The 18591-nt window shown below is 48.2% G+C and overlaps 1 long non-coding RNA gene across 1 annotated transcript in view; it reads left to right on the top strand.

Moving 5' to 3' along the window:
* Positions 1 to 17290, top strand: part of LOC138756106 (uncharacterized) — a 56023-nt gene extending 38733 nt beyond the window's left edge. The window contains exon 2 of the long non-coding RNA XR_011352750.1: positions 16995 to 17290. This is a non-coding gene — a long non-coding RNA (uncharacterized lncRNA). The remainder of the gene's footprint in view (positions 1 to 16994) is intronic.
* The last annotated feature ends 1301 nt before the right edge of the window (positions 17291 to 18591 follow it).

Below are 18591 nucleotides of genomic sequence, written 5' to 3'. Positions count from 1 at the left end.
TGTACCTTTTCTTTGGTGCACCTCTGTCACGGTGGCCAGTGGAGAGCTCGCCATATAACACGATCTTGGGAAGGCGATGGTCCTCCATTCTGGAGACGTGACCCATCCAGCGCAGCTGGATCTTCAGCAGCGTGGACTCGATGCTGTTGACCTCTGCCATCTCGAGTACTTCGACGTTAGGGGAGTAAGCGCTCCAATGGATGTTGAGGATGGAGCGGAGACAACGCTGGTGGAAGCGTTCTAGGAGCCGTAGGTGGTGCCGGTAGAGGACCCATGATTCGGAGCCGAACAGGAGTGTGGGTATGACAACGGCTCTGTATACGCTTATCTTTGTGAGTACTCCTTGCAGAGTATTGACAGATATCAAAATGACTATACTGCAATGGAGTAAAAGTAATTTTGTGAAGTAAATATGCATCATCAAGGTGGCTATTTTTTCAGCAAACTAGAACAAGCAATGGCACAAAACAAACATGGGTTGAAGCCAGGGGTGTGTCAGCTAAGTGGGTTCTTCCAGTCCTTTCATGGGGTGTCAGCTAAGTGGGTTCTTCCAGTCCTTTCATGGGGTGTCAGCTAAGTGGCTTGTTCCAGTCCTTTCATGGGGTGTCAGCTCAGTGGGTTCTTCCAGTCCTTTCATGGGGTCTCAGCTAAGTGGGTTCTTCCAGTCCTTTCATGGGGTGTCAGCTAAGTGGGTTCTTCCAGTCCTTTCATGGGGTGTCAGCTAAGTGGTTTGTTCCAGTCCTTTCATGGGGTGTCAGCTCAGTGGGTTGTTCCAGTCCTTTCATGGGGTGTCAGCTAAGTTGGTAGTTCCAGTCCTTTCATGGGGTGTCAGCTAAGTGGGTTCTTCCAGTCCTTTCATGGGGTGTCAGCTAAGTGGGTTCTTCCAGTCCTTTCATGGGGTGTCAGCTAAGTGGGTTCTTCCAGTCCTTTCATGGGGTGTCAGCTAAGTGGGTTCTTCCAGTCCTTTCATGGGGTGTCAGCTAAGTGGTTTGTTCCAGTCCTTTCATGGGGTGTCAGCTCAGTGGGTTCTTCCATTCCTTTCATGGTGTCTCAGCTAAGTGGGTTCTTCCAGTCCTTTCATGGGGTGTCAGCTAAGTGGGTTCTTCCAGTCCTTTCATGGGGTGTCAGCTAAGTGGTTTGTTCCAGTCCTTTCATGGGGTGTCAGCTCAGTGGGTTGTTCCAGTCCTTTCATGGGGTGTCAGCTAAGTTGGTTGTTCCAGTCCTTTCATGGGGTGTCAGCTCAGTGGGTTGTTCCAGTTCTTTCATGGGGTGTCAGCTCAGTGGGTTGTTCCAGTCCTTTCATGGGGTGTCAGCTAAGTGGGTTCTTCCAGTCCTTTCATGGGGTGTCAGCTAAGTGGGTTGTTCCAGTCCTTTCATGGGGTGTCAGTTTAGTGGGTTCTTCCAGTCCTTTCATGGGGTGTCAGCTAAGTGGGTTGTTCCAGTCCTTTCATGGGGTGTCAGCTAAGTGGTTTGTTCCAGTCCTTTCATGGGGTGTCAGCTAAGTGGTTTGTTCCAGTCCTTTCATGGGTTGTCAGCTCAGTGGGTTGTTCCAGTCCTTTCACGGGGTGTCTGCTAAGTGGGTTCTTCCAGTCCTTTCATGGGGTGTCAGCTAAGTGGGTTCTTCCAGTCCTTTCATGGGGTGTCAGCTAAGTGGTTTGTTCCAGTCCTTTCATGGGGTGTCAGCTCAGTGGGTTGTTCCAGTCCTTTCACGGGGTGTCTGCTAAGTGGGTTCTTCCAGTCCTTTCATGGGGTGTCAGCTAAGTGGTTTGTTCCAGTCCTTTCATGGGGTGTCAGCTAAGTGGTTTGTTCCAGTCCTTTCATGGGGTGTCAGCTAAATGGTTTGTTCCAGTCCTTTCATGGGGTGTCAGCTAAGTGGTTTGTTCAAGTCATTTCATGGGGTGTCAGCTAAGTGGGTTCTTCCAGTCCTTTTTTGTGGTGTCAGCTAAGTGGGTTCTTCCAGTCCTTTCATGGGGTGTCAGCTAAGTGGTTTGTTCCAGTCCTTTCATGGGGTGTCAGCTCAGTGGGTTGTTCCAGTCCTTTCATGGGGTGTCAGCTAAGTGGGTTCTTCCAGTCCTTTCATGGGGTGTCAGCTAAGTGGTTTGTTCCTGTCCTTTCATGGGGTGTCAGCTCAGTGGGTTGTTCCAGTCCTTTCATGGGGTGTCAGCTAAGTTGGTTGTTCCAGTCCTTTCATGGGGTGTCAGCTCAGTGGGTTGTTCCAGTTCTTTCATGGGGTGTCAGCTCAGTGGGTTGTTCCAGTCCTTACATGGCGTGTCAGCTAAGTGGGTTCTTCCAGTCCTTTCATGGGGTGTCAGCTAAGTGGGTTCTTCCAGTCCTTTCATGGGGTGTCAGCTAAGTGGTTTGTTCCAGTCCTTTCATGGGGTGTCAGCTCAGTGGTTTGTTTCAGTCCTTTCATGGGGTGTCAGCTCAGTGGGTTGTTCCAGTCCTTTCACGGGGTGTCAGCTAAGTGGGTTCTTCCAGTCCTTTCATGGGGTGTCAGCTAAGTGGGTTCTTCCAGTCCTTTCATGGGGTGTCAGCTAAGTGGTTTGTTCCAGTCCTTTCATGGGGTGTCAGCTCAGTGGGTTGTTCCAGTCCTTTCACGGGGTGTCTGCTAAGTGGGTTCTTCCAGTCCTTTCATGGGGTGTCAGCTAAGTGGTTTGTTCCAGTCCTTTCATGGGGTGTCAGCTAAGTGGTTTGTTCCAGTCATTTCATGGGGTGTCAGCTAAGTGGGTTCTTCCAGTCCTTTCATGGGGTGTCAGCTAAGTGGGTTCTTCCAGTCCTTTCATGGGGTGTCAGCTAAGTGGTTTGTTCCAGTCCTTTCATGGGGTGTCAGCTCAGTGGGTTGTTCCAGTCCTTTCACGGGGTGTCTGCTAAGTGGGTTCTTCCAGTCCTTTTATGGGGTGTCAGCTAAGTGGTTTGTTCCAGTCCTTTCATGGGGTGTCAGCTAAGTGGTTTGTTCCAGTCATTTCATGGGGTGTCAGCTAAGTGGGTTCTTCCAGTCCTTTCATGGGGTGTCAGCTAAGTGGGTTCTTCCAGTCCTTTCATGGGGTGTCAGCTCAGTGGGTTGTTCCAGTCCTTTCACGGGGTGTCTGCTAAGTGGGTTCTTCCAGTCCTTTCATGGGGTGTCAGCTAAGTGGTTTGTTCCAGTCCTTTCATGGGGTGTCAGCTAAGTGGGTTCTTCCAGTCCTTTCATGGGGTGTCAGCTAAGTGGGTTCTTCCAGTCCTTACATGGGGTGTCAGCTAAGTGGTTTGTTCCAGTCCTTTCATGGGGTGTCAGCTCAGTGGGTTGTTCCAGTTCTTTCATGGGGTGTCCGCTCAGTGGGTTGTTCCAGTCCTTTCATGGGGTGTCAGCTAAGTGGGTTGTTCCAGTCCTTTCATGGGGTGTCAGCTAAGTGGGTTCTTCCAGTCCTTTCATGGGGTGTCAGCTAAGTGGTTTGTTCCTGTCCTTTCATGGGGTGTCAGCTCAGTGGGTTGTTCCAGTCCTTTCATGGGGTGTCAGCTAAGTTGGTTGTTCCAGTCCTTTCATGGGGTGTCAGCTCAGTGGGTTGTTCCAGTTCTTTCATGGGGTGTCAGCTCAGTGGGTTGTTCCAGTCCTTTCATGGCGTGTCAGCTAAGTGGGTTGTTCCAGTCCTTTCATGGGGTGTCAGCTAAGTGGGTTGTTCCAGTCCTTTCATGGGGTGTCAGTTAAGTGGGTTCTTCCAGTCCTTTCATGGAGTGTCAGCTAAGTGGGTTGTTCCAGTCCTTTCATGGGGTGTCAGCTAAGTGGTTTGTTCCTGTCCTTTCATGGGGTGTCAGCTCAGTGGGTTGTTCCAGTCCTTTCATGGGGTGTCACCTAAGTGCGTTCTTCCAGTCCTTTCATGGGGTGTCAGCTAAGTGGGTTCTTCCAGTCCTTTCATGGGGTGTCAGCTAAGTGGTTTGTTCCAGTCCTTTCATGGGGTGTCAGCTCAGTGGGAAGTTCCAGTCCTTTCATGGGGTGTCAGATAAGTTGGTTGTTCCAGTCCTTTCATGGGGTGTCAGCTCAGTGGGTTGTTCCAGTTCTTTCATGGGGTGTCAGCTCAGTGGGTTGTTCCAGTCCTTTCATGGGGTGTCAGCTAAGTGGGTTCTTCCAGTCCTTTCATGGGGTGTCAGCTAAGTGGGTTCTTCCAGACCTTTCATGGGGTGTCAGCTAAGTGGGTTCTTCCAGTCCTTTCATGGGGTGTCAGTTAAGTGGGTTGTTCCAGTCCTTTCATGGGGTGTCAGCTAAGTGGTTTGTTCCAGTCCTTTCATGGGGTGTCAGCTCAGTGGGTTGTTCCAGTCCTTTCATGGGGTGTCAGCTAAGTGGGTTCTTCCAGTCCTTTCATGGGGTGTCAGCTATGTGGGTTCTTCCAGTCCTTTCATGGGGTGTCAGCTAAGTGGTTTGTTCTGTCCTTTCATGGGGTGTCAGCTCAGTGGGTTGTTCCAGTCCTTTCATGGGGTGTCAGCTAAGTTGGTTGTTCCAGTCCTTTCATGGGGTGTCAGCACAGTGGGTTGTTCCAGTTCTTTCATGGGGTGTCAGCCTAGTGGGTTGTTCCAGTCCTTTCATGGGGTGTCAGCTAAGTGGGTTCTTCCAGTCCTTTCATGGGGTGTCAGCTAAGTGGGTTCTTCCAGTCCTTTCATGGGGTGTCAGCTCAGTGGGTTGTTCCAGTCCTTTCATGGGGTGTCAGCTAAGTGGGTTGTTCCAGTTCTTTCATGGGGTGTCAGCTCAGTGGGTTGTTCCAGTTCTTTCATGGGGTGTCAGCTCAGTGGGTTGTTCCAGTCCTTTCATGGGGTGTCAGCTCAGTGGGTTGTTCCAGTCCTTTCATGGGGTGTCAGCTAAGTTGGTTGTTCCAGTCCTTTCATGGGGTGTCAGCTCAGTGGGTTGTCCCAGTCCTTTCATGGGATGTCAGCTCAGTCGGTTGTTCCAGTCCTTTCATGGGGTGTCAGCTCAGTGGGTTGTTCCAGTCCTTTCATGGGGTGTCAGCTCAGTGGGTTGTTCCAGTCCTTTCATGGTGTGTCAGCTCAGTGGGTTGTTCCAGTCCTTTCATGGGGTGTCAGCTCAGTGGGTGGTTCCAGTCCTTTCATGGGGTGTCAGCTCAGTGGGTTGTTCCAGACCTTTCATGGGGTGTCAGCTCAGTGGGTTGTTCCAGTCCTTTCATGGGGTGTCAGCTAAGTGGGTTGTTCCAGTCCTTTCATGGGGTGTCAGCTCAGTGGGTTGTTCCAGTCCTTTCATGGGGTGTCAGCTCAGTGGGTTGTTCCAGTCCTTTCATGGGGTGTCAGCTCAGTGGGTTGTTCCAGTCCTTTCATGGGGTGTCAGCTCAGTGGGTTGTCCCAGTCCTTTCATGGGTTGTCAGCTCAGTTGGTTGTTCCAGTCCTTTCATGGGGTGTCAGCTAAGTGGGTTGTTCCAGTCCTTTCATGGGGTCTCAGCTAAGTGGGTTGTTCCAGTCCTTTTATGGGGTGTCAGCTCAGTGGGTTGTTCCAGTCCTTTCATGGGGTGTCAGCTCAGTGGGTTGTTCCAGTCCTTTCATGGGGTGTCAGCTCAGTGGGTTGTTCCAGACCTTTCATGGGGTGTCAGCTCAGTGTGTTGTTCCAGTCCTTTCATGGGGTGTCAGCTAAGTGGGTTCTTCCAGTCCTTTCATGGGGTGTCAGCTCAGTGGGTTGTTCCAGTCCTTTCATGGGGTGTCAGCTCAGTGGGTTGTTCCAGTCCTTTCATGGGGTGTCAGCTCAGTGGGTTGTTCCAGTCCTTTCATGGGGTGTCAGCTCAGTGGGTTGTTCCAGTCCTTTCATGGTGTGTTAGCTCAGTGGGTTGTTCCAGTCCTTTCATGGGGTGTCAGCTCAGTGGGTTGTCCCAGTCCTTTCATGGGGTGTCAGCTCAGTGGGTTGTTCGAGTCCTTTCATGGGGTCTCAGCTAAGTGGGTGGTTCCAGTCCTTTCATGGGGTGTCAGCTCAGTGGGTTGTTCCAGTCCTTTCATGGGTTGTCAGCTCAGAGGGTTGTTCCAGTCCTTTCATGAGATGACAGCTAAGTTGGTTGTTCCAGTCCTTTCATGGGGTGTCAGCTCAGTGGGTTGTTCCAGTCCTTTCATGGGGTGTCAGCTCAGTGGGTTGTTCCAGTCCTTTCATGGGGTCTCAGCTAAGTGGGTTGTTCCAGTCCTTTCATGGGGTGTCAGCTCAGTGGGTTGTTCCAGTCCTTTCATGGGGTGTCAGCTCAGTGGGTTGTCCCAGTCCTTTCATGGGATGTCAGCTCAGTGGGTTGATCCAGTCCTTTCATGGGGTGTCAGGTCAGTGGGTTGTTCCAGTCCTTTCATGGGGTGTCAGCTCAGTGGGTTGTTCCAGTACTTTCATGGGGTGTCAGCTCAGTGGGTTGTTCCATTCCTTTCATGGGGTGTCAGCTCAGTGGGTTGTTCCAGTCCTTTCATGGGGTGTCAGCTAAGTGGGTTCTTCCAGTTCTTTCATGGGGTGTCAGCTAAGTGGGTTCTTCCAGTCCTTTCATGGGGTGTCAGCTAAGTGGTTTGTTCCAGTCCTTTCATGGGGTGTCAGCTCAGTGGGTTGTTCCAGTCCTTTCATGGGGTGTCAGCTAAGTTGGTTGTTCCAGTCCTTTCATGGGGTGTCAGCTCAGTGGGTTGTTCCAGTTCTTTCATGGGGTGTCAGCTCAGTGGGTTGTTCCAGTCCTTTCATGGGGTGTCAGCTAAGTGGGTTGTTCCAGTCCTTTCATGGGGTGTCAGCTAAGTGGTTTGTTCCAGTCCTTTCATGGGGTGTCTGCTCAGTGGGTTGTTCCAGTCCTTTCATGGGGTGTCAGCTAAGTTGGTTGTTCCAGTCCTTTCATGGGGTGTCAGCTCATTGGGTTGTTCCAGTTCTTTCATGGGGTGTCAGCTAAGTTGGTTGTTGCAGTCCTTTCATGGGGTGTCAGCTCAGTGGGTTGTTCCAGTTCTTTCATGGGGTGTCAGCTCAGTGGGTTGTTCCAGTCCTTTCATGGGGTGTCAGCTCAGTGGGTTGTTCCAGTTCTTTCATGGGTTGTCAGCTCAGTGGGTTGTTTCAGTCCTTTCATGGGGTGTCAGCTCAGTTGGTTGTTCCAGTTCTTTCATGGGGTGTCAGCTCAGTGGGTTGTTCCAGTCCTTTCATGGGGTGTCAGCTCAGTGGGTTGTTCCAGTTCTTTCATGGGGTGTCAGCTCAGTGGGTTGTTCCAGTCCTTTCATGGGGTGTCAGCTAAGTGGGTTCTTCCAGTTCTTTCATGGGGTGTCAGCTCAGTGGGTTCTTCCAGTCCTTTCATGGGGTGTCAGCTAAGTGGGTTCTTCCAGTCCTTTCATGGGGTGTCAGCTAAGTGGTTTGTTCCAGTCCTTTCATGGGGTGTCAGCTCAGTGGGTTGTTCCAGTCCTTTCATGGGGTGTCAGCTAAGTTGGTTGTTCCAGTCCTTTCATGGGGTGTCAGCTCAGTGGGTTGTTCCAGTCCTTTCATGGGGTGTCAGCTCAGTGGGTTGTTCCAGTTCTTTCATGGGGTGTCAGCTCAGTGGGTTGTTCCAGTCCTTTCATGGGGTGTCAGCTCAGTGGGTTGTTCCAGTCCTTTCATGGGGTGTCAGCTCAGTGGGTTGTTCCAGTCCTTTCATGGGGTGTCAGCTAAGTGGGTTGTTCCAGTTCTTTCATGGGGTGTCAGCTCAGTGGGTTGTTCCAGTTCTTTCATGGGGTGTCAGCTCAGTGGGTTGTTCCAGTCCTTTGATGGGGTGTCAGCTCAGTGGGTTGTTCCAGTTCTTTCATGGGGTGTCAGCTCAGTGGGTTGTTCCAGTCCTCTCATGGGGTGTCAGCTAAGTGGGTTGTTCCAGTTCTTTCATGGGGTGTCAGCTCAGTGGGTTGTTCCAGTACTTTCATGGGGTGTCAGCTAGTGGGTTGTTCCAGTCCTTTCATGGGATGTCAGCTCAGTGGGTTGTTCCAGTCCTTTCATGGGGTGTCAGCTAAGTGGGTTGTTCCAGTTCTTTCATGGGGTGTCAGCTCAGTTGGTTGTTCCAGTCCTTTCATGGGGTGTCAGCTCAGTGGGTTGTTCCAGTCCATTCATGAGGTGTCAGCTCAGTGGTTTGTTTCAGTCCTTTCATGGGGTGTCAGCTCAGTGGGTTGTTCCAGTCCTTTCATGGGGTGTCAGCTCAGTGGTTTGTTCCAGTCCTTTCATGGGGTGTCAGCTCAGTGGGTTGTTCCAGTCCTTTCATGGGGTGTAAGCTAAGTTGGTTGTTCCAGTCCTTTCATGGGGTGTCAGCTCAGTGGGTTGTCCCAGTCCTTTCATGGGATGTCAGCTCAGTCGGTTGTTCCAGTCCTTTCATGGGGTGTCAGCTCAGTGGGTTGTTCCAGTCCTTTCATGGGGTGTCAGCTCAGTGGGTTGTTCCAGTCCTTTCATGGTGTGTCAGCTCAGTGGGTTGTTCCAGTCCTTTCATGGGGTGTCAGCTCAGTGGGTTGTTCCAGTCCTTTCATGGGGTGTCAGCTCAGTGGGTTGTTCCAGACCTTTCATGGGGTGTCAGCTCAGTGGGTTGTTCCAGTCCTTTCATGGGGTGTCAGCTAAGTGGGTTGTTCCAGTCCTTTCATGGGGTGTCAGCTCAGTGGGTAGTTCCAGTCCTTTCATGGGGTGTCAGCTCAGTGGGTTGTTCCAGTCCTTTCATGGGGTGTCAGCTCAGTGGGTTGTTCCAGTCCTTTCATGGGGTGTCAGCTCAGTGGGTTGTCCCAGTCCTTTCATGGGATGTCAGCTCAGTGGGTTGTTCCAGTCCTTTCATGGGGTGTCAGCTAAGTGGGTTCTTCCAGTCCTTTCATGGGGTGTCAGCTAAGTGGGTTCTTCCAGTCCTTTCATGGGGTGTCAGCTAAGTGGTTTGTTCCAGTCCTTTCATGGGGTGTCAGCTCAGTGGGTTGTTCCAGTCCTTTCATGGGGTGTCAGCTAAGTTGGTTGTTCCAGTCCTTTCATGGGGTGTCAGCTCAGTGGGTTGTTCCAGTTCTTTCATGGGGTGTCAGCTCAGTGGGTTGTTCCAGTCCTTTCATGGGGTGTCAGCTAAGTGGGTTGTTCCAGTCCTTTCATGGGGTGTCAGCTAAGTGGTTTGTTCCAGTCCTTTCATGGGGTGTCAGCTCAGTGGGTTGTTCCAGTCCTTTCATGGGGTGTCAGCTAAGTTGGTTGTTCCAGTCCTTTCATGGGGTGTCAGCTCAGTGGGTTGTTCCAGTTCTTTCATGGGGTGTCAGCTAAGTTGGTTGTTGCAGTCCTTTCATGGGGTGTCAGCTCAGTGGGTTGTTCCAGTTCTTTCATGGGGTGTCAGCTCAGTGGGTTGTTCCAGTCCTTTCATGGGGTGTCAGCTCAGTGGGTTGTTCCAGTTCTTTCATGGGGTGTCAGCTCAGTGGGTTCTTCCAGTCCTTTCATGGGGTGTCAGCTCAGTGGGTTGTTCCAGTTCTTTCATGGGGTGTCAGCTCAGTGGGTTGTTCCAGTCCTTTCATGGGGTGTCAGCTCAGTGGGTTGTTCCAGTTCTTTCATGGGGTGTCAGCTCAGTGGGTTGTTCCAGACCTTTCATGGGGTGTCAGCTAAGTGGGTTGTTCCAGTTCTTTCATGGGGTGTCAGCTCAGTGGGTTCTTCCAGTCCTTTCATGGGGTGTCAGCTAAGTGGGTTCTTCCAGTCCTTTCATGGGGTGTCAGCTAAGTGGTTTGTTCCAGTCCTTTCATGGGGTGTCAGCTCAGTGGGTTGTTCCAGTCCTTTCATGGGGTTTCAGCTAAGTTGGTTGTTCCAGTCCTTTCATGGGGTGTCAGCTCAGTGGGTTGTTCCAGTTCTTTCATGGGGTGTCAGCTCAGTGGGTTGTTCCAGTCCTTTCATGGGGTGTCAGCTCAGTGGGTTGTTCCAGTTCTTTCATGGGGTGTCAGCTCAGTGTGTTGTTCCAGTTCTTTCATGGGGTGTCAGCTCAGTGGGTTGTTCCAGTCCTTTCATGGGGTGTCAGCTAAGTGGGTTGTTCCAGTTCTTTCATGGGGTGTCAGCTCAGTGGGTTGTTCCAGTTCTTTCATGGGGTGTCAGCTCAGTGGGTTGTTCCAGTCCTTTCATGGGGTGTCAGCTCAGTGGGTTGTTCCAGTTCTTTCATGGGGTGTCAGCTCAGTGGGTTGTTCCAGTCCTTTCATGGGGTGTCAGCTAAGTGGGTTGTTCCAGTTCTTTCATGGGGTGTCAGCTCAGTGGGTTGTTCCAGTACTTTCATGGGGTGTCAGCTAGTGGGTTGTTCCAGTCCTTTCATGGGATGTCAGCTCAGTGGGTTGTTCCAGTCCTTTCATGGGGTGTCAGCTAAGTGGATTGTTCCAGTTCTTTCATGGGGTGTCAGCTCAGTGGGTTGTTCCAGTCCTTTCATGGGGTGTCAGCTCAGTGGATTGTTCCAGTCCTTTCATGGGGTGTCAGCTCAGTGGGTTGTTCCAGTCCTTTCATGGGGTGTCAGCTCAGTGGGTTGTTCCAGTCCTTTCATGGGGTGTTAGCTCAGTGGGTTGTTCCAGTCCTTTCATGGGGTGTCAGCTCAGTGGTTTGTTCCAGTCCTTTCATGGGGTGTCAGCTCAGTGGGTTGTTCCAGTCCTTTCATCGGGTGTCAGCTAAGTTGGTTGTTCCAGTCCTTTCATGGGGTGTCAGCTCAGTGGGTTGTCCCAGTCCTTTCATGGGATGTCAGCTCAGTCGGTTGTTCCAGTCCTTTCATGGGGTGTCAGCTCAGTGGGTTGTTCCAATCCTTTCATGGGGTGTCAGCTCAGTGGGTTGTTCCAGTCCTTTCATGGTGTGTCAGCTCAGTGGGTTGTTCCAGTCCTTTCATGGGGTGTCAGCTCAGTGGGTTGTTCCAGACCTTTCATGGGGTGTCAGCTCAGTGGGTTGTTCCAGTCCTTTCATGGGGTGTCAGCTAAGTGGGTTGTTCCAGTCCTTTCATGGGGTGTCAGCTCAGTGGGTAGTTCCAGTCCTTTCATGGGGTGTCAGCTCAGTGGGTTGTTCCAGTCCTTTAATGGGGTGTCAGCTCAGTGGGTTGTTCCAGTCCTTTCATGGGTTGTCAGCTCAGTGGGTTGTCCCAGTCCTTTCATGGGATGTCAGCTCAGTGGGTTGTTCCAGTCCTTTCATGGGGTGTCAGCTAAGTGGGTTGTTCCAGTCCTTTCATGGGGTCTCAGCTAAGTGGGTTGTTCCAGTCCTTTCATGGGGTGTCAGCTCAGTGGGTTGTTCCAGTCCTTTCATGGGGTGTCAGCTCAGTGGGTTGTTCCAGTCCTTTCATGGGGTGTCAGCTCAGTGGGTTGTTCCAGACCTTTCATGGGGTGTCAGCTCAGTGTGTTGTTCCAGTCCTTTCATGGGGTGTCATCTAAGTGGGTTGTTCCAGTCCTTTCATGGGGTCTCAGCTAAGTGGGTTGTTCCAGTCCTTTCATGGGGTGTCAGCTCAGTGGGTTGTTCCAGTCCTTTCATGGGGTGTCAGCTCAGTGGGTTGTTCCAGTCCTTTCATGGGGTGTCAGCTCAGTGGGTTGTTCCAGTCCTTTCATGGGGTGTCAGCTCAGTGGGTTGTTCCAGTCCTTTCATGGGGTGTCAGCTCAGTGGGTTGTTCCAGTCCTTTCATGGGATGTCAGCTCAGTGGGTTGTTCCAGACCTTTCATGATGTGCAGTTTCAGAGCAGGAGTTTGTCATATTGCTCACTATTTGCAACATCTGGCACATGTTATAAGGAGGGTCTGTGTTTATTTAATAAACTTTCTGTGTCCCTTGTAAATGTGGTTGAAGATGTCTTGTTTTATGCTTTGTGGGGAAAACTGGATGCCTGGCAGTGAGGGAGGGGCCTAGAGGAGGTTTCTGTATGCAGGAATCCTCCCCCTTTATGCCGGGGACCTGGGGTGGAGAGTGTTGCACTTAGCGGTGCTGTGTAACCACTTCTTGAGTCAGTTCACCGACACTCTGGCCGCTATCACTTTTGCGGCCGGGTGGAGATGGTGTGGCATATCTTTGTGGAGTGAATGAGGTTGCAGTCCCACTTTGCCTACCTGAAGGGCCTGCTCCTCAAGTTCTGGCTGCATTTCAGCCCCACGCTCCTAAGCTATGGCCATCCGTTGCAGGGGAGGGGGAGCTGGGCATTTGGAAGATCTCTTTGTGGGGTTGCTGTTGGTCTTGGGGAAACTGGCTATTCACGGACTGAGGCAGTTGATGGTTTAGGGTATGGGGTGAGCTGACTGCCTTCCCCCTTTCGGGGTTACATGCAGACCCATGTGGTGTTGGAGCAGGAACATGTGGTGTCCGAGGGGACGGTGGGCGAGTTCCAGGAATAGTGATCCCCTAGGGGATCGTGACTGTGGTTGATGATGAATATTGTGTTTGATTTGATGTGAAATACTGTGTAATAGAGAGATTTTTTTTTGCCATATGTCAATGGTGGTTTTTAGTTTTAGCTCAGTGTGTGTTTTGTGTCTTGTAATACTATAGTTTTAAATAAAGTTTTTGGGTTTAAAAAAAAAAGAGGGGAAACTGGACAGTCACTGGTTGGTCCTTTATCCAGTTTTTGTTAGACATTGATGTGTTGGCCCGATTTCTGGCCATCAACTTTCAGTATCCAAGCTGCTTAATACAAGTTAAAATGGGAACATCAGAGTTTCCTTCACTTAACCCTACTCTTTTGTCTCAGCAGTAGCTGCTCTTATTCAGTGGGATTTCTTCCTTGTTATTTAAAAAAATGTATCCATCCCCAAAGGGGACATTTGACATACTAACAGCCACAGAAGTGATGAGGATTTCAGAGGGACACTGACTACTGAGTAGACAAGGAGTTGCTAGAGGAACGCAGCAGGTCAGACAGTTATCCATGGGGTGAAATAGTCAGTCAACATTTCAGGTTGAAACCCTTTAGTCTAGAGCACACATGTCAAACTCTGGCCCGCGGGCCAAATTTGGCCCGCGATATAATTATATTTGGCCCGCAAGATCATTTCAAAAATGTATTAGAGGTGGCCTGCTGGCCGCCCCGCCAGTATAGCGCATGCACAGTAATTCAACAAATCCCAGAATGCATTGGCATCAGCCTGCTAATCGCCCCAACCTCCTCTGTTTACGTTGCAGGGTCTCACCGTGGACTCTGGTTTTGGGCCTGGCCGGTGTCAGGGGAAGCCAAGGCCGCTTCCCAGCACCCGGAACCGGAGGCCTCGGGCCTGACCTCGCCAGGACCGTTGCCTACTCCCCCTCCCTGCCGCAGGCCGATCCGCGACTCACGGTGACGGGGCCGCTGATCCGCCGAGATGCCGCCCTGCAGCGAGAGCCGATGCTCCCGCACTGTCGTTGTCCAACCCGATCGCCCGCAAACCCCGCCCACCCGCACACAGGCCTGAGTAAGGATTATGAACTTTAATCTCAGGATAAAATGATCTTCCAATAGTTTCATGTCACAGTGATAAATATATTCCTGGTTAAAAATGGTCCTCAACCTGGATACAAGCTCATTAGGCATAAAACTTGAAAAGTGTGTAAATCAAAGGATATCTGTACCAATGGAAAAAGGGCATGGCAAATAACCCTGCTAGAGTTCATGCCCACAATCAGTCACCTATTTGATTGTTTCAGGAATCATGTTATTCTCCCACATTCTCAATAGCCCTCAGATTTTACTATTCGACAGCACACTAGCAATATTTGACAAATCCTCCATAGAGAAATATTATTTATTGAATATTTTATTTCTCATTTGCTAATGCTTCTGGAAAGAGTTTATCCAAAACTATTATGAAACATCTATTTTAATAAGAAAAAGTTTAACATTACATATGTTGAAAGAAGAGAAAACATGCAGATGTTGTTGAAAATTTTCAATAAATATTTAGTTCGGCCCTCGACTTAGGCCAAGTTTTTAATTTTGGCCCTCCGTGAATTTGAGTTTGACACCCCTGGTCTAGAGGGAAGGTGGTGACATTATATATGTTAAGGGAGAGGGTCCCAGAGATGATAGGGCAGAAAGTGTGAGAGGTAAAGAAACAGATAGAGGGAGAAACCATTAGGAAAAGGGAGGGTGGAGGGGAAGGAAGAAAAGTTAGAGAGGAAGAACATTTTTTTTAGAGGAATAGGTAAAGAAGAGATGGAGATGATGGAATAAGATCAGGGTTGTGTTACATAAAGATAGGTTTAAGGATGTCGAGGAGGAATATGATGTGTTATTCTTAAAGTTTACACTTAGGCTCACCCTGACAATGGATGAGCCTAAGAGCAAATATGTTGTTGTAGACATGGTTGGGAGAATTAAAATGGTCAAGTTTAGATAGTAGGCAACTGATGAAGTGGTCACACAATCTATATTTGGTTTCACTGATGTAAAGGAGGCTACCTGGGTACACTGAATGCAATTGATTAGGTAGGAGCATGACCATAAAAAAGTTCTGCCTCACCTGGGAAGGTCTGTTCATGGTTCTGGATTGAAAGGCCTGGAGAGAGTGGACATGGAGTGGATATGTTTCCCATAGTGGTGGAGTCTGGACAGAGGTGACAGGGTCAGAATATCCAAATGTCCCTTTAGAACAAAGATGAAGAGGAGTTTTTTTTTAACTCAGAGAATGGTGAATCTTTGGAATTTGGGGAGAGTAGATTGGAAGAGGCTGATTGGTCTTTTAAAGGCAGGCTTGGTTACAGTTCTGATGAGGATGAAATATAAGGATGGCAAGTATCAGGAAATCTGGATGACAACAGATATTGTCGGTTTAGTCAAAATGAAGTAGGAAATGTAAGAAAAGTTGAGGAAGCTGATACCCTTGAGAAATATAAAGAAAGCAGAAATAATTTAAACAAGGAACTAGGTCTAAAATGGGCTATTAAATGTTATCAGCAAGTAGCATTAAGAAGAATTGCAAGGTATTTTATACATATGTTAGGTCCAAGATCTCCATCGGGCACACAAAACTCAAAACGGTCAACCAGTTTACCTATCTCGGCTGCACCATTTCATCAGATGCAAGGATCGACAATGAGATAGACAACAGACTCGCCAAGGCAAATAGCGCCTTTGGAAGACTACACAAAAGAGTCTGGAAAAACAACCAACTGAAAAACCTCACAAAGATAAGCGTATACAGAGCCGTTGTCATACCCACACTCCTGTTCGGCTCCGAATCATGGGTCCTCTACCGGCACCACCTACGGCTCCTAGAACGCTTCCACCAGCGTTGTCTCCGCTCCATCCTCAACATCCATTGGAGCGCTCACACCCCTAACGTCGAGGTACTCGAGATGGCAGAGGTCGACAGCATCGAGTCCACGCTGCTGAAGATCCAGCTGCGCTGGATGGGTCACGTCTCCAGAATGGAGGACCATCGCCTTCCCAAGATCGTATTATATGGCGAGCTCTCCACTGGCCACCGTGACAGAGGTGCACCAAAGAAAAGGTACAAGGACTGCCTAAAGAAATCTCTTGGTGCCTGCCACATTGACCACCGCCAGTGGGCTGATAACGCCTCAAACCGTGCATCTTGGCGCCTCACAGTTTGGCGGGCAGCAGCCTCCTTTGAAGAAGACCGCAGAGCCCACCTCACTGACAAAAGGCAAAGGAGGAAAAACCCAACACCCAACCCCAACCAACCAATTTTCCCTTGCAACCGCTGCAATCGTGTCTGCCTGTCCCGCATCGGACTGGTCAGCCACAAACGAGCCTGCAGCTGACGTGGACTTTTTACCCCCTCCATAAATCTTCGTCCGCGAAGCCAAGCCAAAGAAAAAGGTCCAAGATGATAGCTAGGAAAAGGATAGGAGGTTCACTTGAGGCCAGCAGAGGAAAACTATGCATGAAACCAGAAAAACAGGGAGAGGAGCATAATGAATACATTGCATTAGGTTAGTATTCACCAAGTAGAAAGACAAAGGTGAGAATAGGGAGAATTGTATTGATATTCAACAGCATTAAGGAGGAGTAGATGTTGAGAAGCAATAAAGGGGATAAGTCCCCAGAGCCTGATGGAACCTATCCCAGGCCTTCATGTTCACTCTACCAAGATCCTTCCTAACTGTGCACTTCAGTTCAGTCTCTCTTAAACATTTATGATGTAAGCAAATTGCATGTTTAAATAATTAAAAATCAGCTGCAAACAATAAAAGCATAAAATAATTAACAGGAATAAATTAAACCAAAATAATTTTAAGAACATTTTCATCTTTGCTCTTGACCATTTGTTCTACCATCCCAATTGAAATTTATGGGGGAATGAGAGGCCAAAGTTATAAGTCACATGACAATTCTTTAACATGACGGTGAGCAAGTCCTGTAAGACTGGGCTTCTCAGCTTGGCTCCTTGTGGCCCACATTTAAAAAAAAACTTAGACCATCAACATAATTACAGGCCCTTCTGACCCATGAGTCCATGCTGCTTAAATACACCCATACAACCTATTAACCTACTAACCCCATATGTCTTTGGAATGTGGGAGGAAATCAGAGCACCTGGAGGAAACCTATGATATCAAGGGGAGTACATGCAAACTCCTTACAGACAGTGGTGGGCTCAAACTCATGTTGCTGTAATAGTGTTCTGATAACTGTTTACACTAACTCTGCCACCAACACATGTGACTAGATCTGAGAATTGCTGCAGTTTTGACAGCTAATGCTGGCAGATCTGATTGCAATTATCTGTAATTGCCAGCAAGATTTGATTTTTTGATCTTGACTCTGCTAAATCGAACAATCACTGTTTTATTGACTTGGCAGATGAGAAGGAGGAATACGGAAATGGCTCTTTGTTTTTCTTAATGTTTCTGTTGGAATGCAATGATTACAGAAGCTTTTCCCTGACAATATGTACATTATGTTCTTGTATGCTTAATCTTATTCAGCATGCTCCTCTTTTAGAACTTCATGCCCATCATGGTCAAATCTATTCCATAGCTTTAATTTTTGGCTAATAGTTTTGACAATGTTTTGTTTGTTCTTTTAGACTTGTTCCCATTTATTACATTTTAAGTAACTTGGACTGATTCACATAGAAATTTGGTTACCAATCTGATTAAATTTGCTCAATATGAATTTGATTACTTTTTGCTTTAACCCCAGATTGGAGGAGAAAAGAAGAACCATTTCAAGGCTATGAGGCTCATGACTATTTAGCAACGAGAAAACATTCAAGACATTCTAAATGAAGTCTATGGAAATCATTGTACCAATGGTCTAGTTCAAGATACACAACGACGTCCTCACATTTTGCTGCTGCTCTTTCACCTAAACCTATTGCTTTCAATCTCTTGTGCAACGAGGGAACAATATGAAAAAGATACCTCATCTTGACATGCACCCTCCCTCATATGATTTCTTTCAGAGGTGGCCATAAATATTGTACAACAGAGGGATAAGGTTGTTATTATTAATTTTGCATTGGAAGTCAAAAGCAATCAGTGCCAGGATAGTATGGCAGCCATTGCATGTCAATTTCACAATTGTGCAATTGACATTAGCGAGGCTATAATTTTTAATAAGAAAGCATCAATCAGTGTACAGTGGCATTCAAGATTTTGCTCGAGTGTGTTCACATGAGATGAATAATATTCACAATCTTTCTCAGAGAGGAATTGTAATGTATGCAACAGGGATGGGGGTTGCTAATCCAATGTGGCTTGTATAGTTGATTTACATGGATTAAATGAGAAAAGTTGAAAACTCAAGAGTCTACAGATGCAGGAATCTGGAACAAAAAAGAAGGTGGCAGAAAAACAGGTCAGGCAACATCTGACCCATCTCTCCTTTGAGACTTCACTCCTGATTCTCCAACCTTGTATCTGCTATTTGCAAGAATAAAATAGGGGATGTTGTGATCTACAAAGACAAAACACCTTTATGATGTTGTAACAGTATGCATGGAGATGAGAACTCCTACATTTTATCTAATTGAAGGGGATATGACAATCCAAAGGAAACATTGCAAGTGAGCAAAACCTGGCAAAGAATGTGCTCAAGAGTTGATGCCTGAGGCCTCATGAAGTGAAGAATGATCTGGTCCCAGCTAATGAATTGTTGTATTCACAGCCTCCTTCCTACTTCTTGCCACAGGACCAAACTTTATTCAATGTCGTTGCTGACACTTCCTTGTTTTCTAGTTACATATCTTCTTTTTGGGTGTAAACTACAATACTTTTTGCAAATTTCAGGATTCCTTTGAGGTGGACACAAGGGACACAAGTTAATTTAGCATCTCAAAACTACGTGAAATCGAATTTTCAGGCATTTGCCCTTGGTTATGTGTTCCAAGATTCATTGTGCTTCATTAATCCATCATTCAACATGTCCTCCAACTGCCAAAGATTTGGGGAAATACATACTCACAACTCGCAGCTCCAGCATACTCTAAAGCCATTAATCCCTCTTTCTTGTATCTTTCCTGGCAAAATGCATCACTTCACATTATTTTTCATCTGCATTTATATGCCCCAATTTCCTGCCTTTCTATGCCCTCTTGAAATCTATTCCTTTCATCTTTACTCTTTATCAAACTTTCAGATTTTGTGTGATCTGACATCCTACACACCCATATTTGAGTGATGTATGTCCATGAACAAAGCAGTGACCCAAGAATGACTATCTTTGTATCTTAAAAGAAAGCCCAGAAGATTGCAGAGGTGGAAAGATGAAATAAAAGCAGATTTCATTCAGGAAATAT

This window comes from Narcine bancroftii, chromosome 3, assembly GCF_036971445.1.
Source record: "Narcine bancroftii isolate sNarBan1 chromosome 3, sNarBan1.hap1, whole genome shotgun sequence".
NCBI classification, from domain to species: Eukaryota; Metazoa; Chordata; class Chondrichthyes; order Torpediniformes; family Narcinidae; genus Narcine; species Narcine bancroftii.
The sequence above is the reverse complement of the archived record's forward strand: the minus strand, read 5'-3'. Positions and strand labels throughout refer to the sequence as shown.